The 1,038-nt window shown below is 39.1% G+C and overlaps 1 non-coding gene across 1 annotated transcript; it reads left to right on the top strand.

Moving 5' to 3' along the window:
• The first annotated feature begins 484 nt into the window (after positions 1-484).
• LOC128287435 (small nucleolar RNA R71) lies at positions 485-591 on the top strand. The gene has a single exon (XR_008278135.1). It is a non-coding gene; the product is annotated as a small nucleolar RNA R71 (small nucleolar RNA).
• Positions 592-1,038: the final 447 nt, after the last annotated feature.

Below are 1,038 nucleotides of genomic sequence, written 5' to 3'. Positions count from 1 at the left end.
ACCCTGAGGATTTTGTGGCTCTCCCTAGGAAAAATTTGGGTGGTTCCTCCAACTTGCATTATAAGTTTTACTGTATGGGTTATTTTGAGATCTAAAGTTATTATTACCCATATAGTTGACTTGTTCGTCTTCGGTTGTGGGATTAAAGGATTGATATTCTGTATGCACACCTCCTCCGCTTGAGTCACACCTCATTACTAGATGTACCTGCGTAGAACCAAGAAAACTATCAATCTTTTTATTGAGAAGTTCTACCTGATTTGAGAGCATGGTGACTGAATCGATGTTATAGATGCCGACTGTTTTTGTTGGCTTTGTGCACATAACTTGCCACTGATAGTTATTCAGTGACATCTCCTCTATAAATTCATATGCATCTTTTGGTGTTTTATTGTTGATGGTTCCGCCAGCAGCTACGTCAATCATTTGTCTTGTCGAGGGATTCACACCATTGTAGAACATTTGAACTTGCAGCCAAAGCGGTAACCCATGGTGAGGGCACCTTCTCAATAAGTCCTTGTATCTCTCCCATGCATCGTAAAGTGTTTCTAAATCCATATGTACAAAAGAAGAGATATCATTACGCAATTTAGCGTTTTAGCCAGCAAAAAATATTTTAGTAAAAATTTCTCGGTCATTTGTTCCCAAGTAGTGATAGACCCTCGTGGTAACAAGTTCAACCACTATTTAGCTTTGTTTCTCAATGAAAAGGGAAATAACTGAAGACGAATGGCATCATCAGAAACGCCATTGATTTTGAATGTATCGCAAAATACAAGAAAATTTTCCAAGTGCGTGTTGGGATCCTCATCCTACAAACCATCAAACTGAACAAACTGCTGTATCATCTGAATTGTGTTAGGTTTTAGTTCGAAATTATTCGCAGCAATAGCAGGTCTAACTATACTAGACTCAGTTCCTGTTAAAAAAGGTTTAGCATAATCGTACATTGTACGTGGAGTAGGATTTTGATTAGCTGCAATTGCAGGAGGCAACTGATCGCCTGGGTTTTCAGCCATCTCGTCGGTTGGGGTTTGA

The sequence above is a fragment of the Gossypium arboreum genome, chromosome 13 (genome assembly GCF_025698485.1).
Source record: "Gossypium arboreum isolate Shixiya-1 chromosome 13, ASM2569848v2, whole genome shotgun sequence".
NCBI classification, from domain to species: Eukaryota; Viridiplantae; Streptophyta; class Magnoliopsida; order Malvales; family Malvaceae; genus Gossypium; species Gossypium arboreum.
This window is presented reverse-complemented; position numbering and strand designations above follow the sequence as displayed.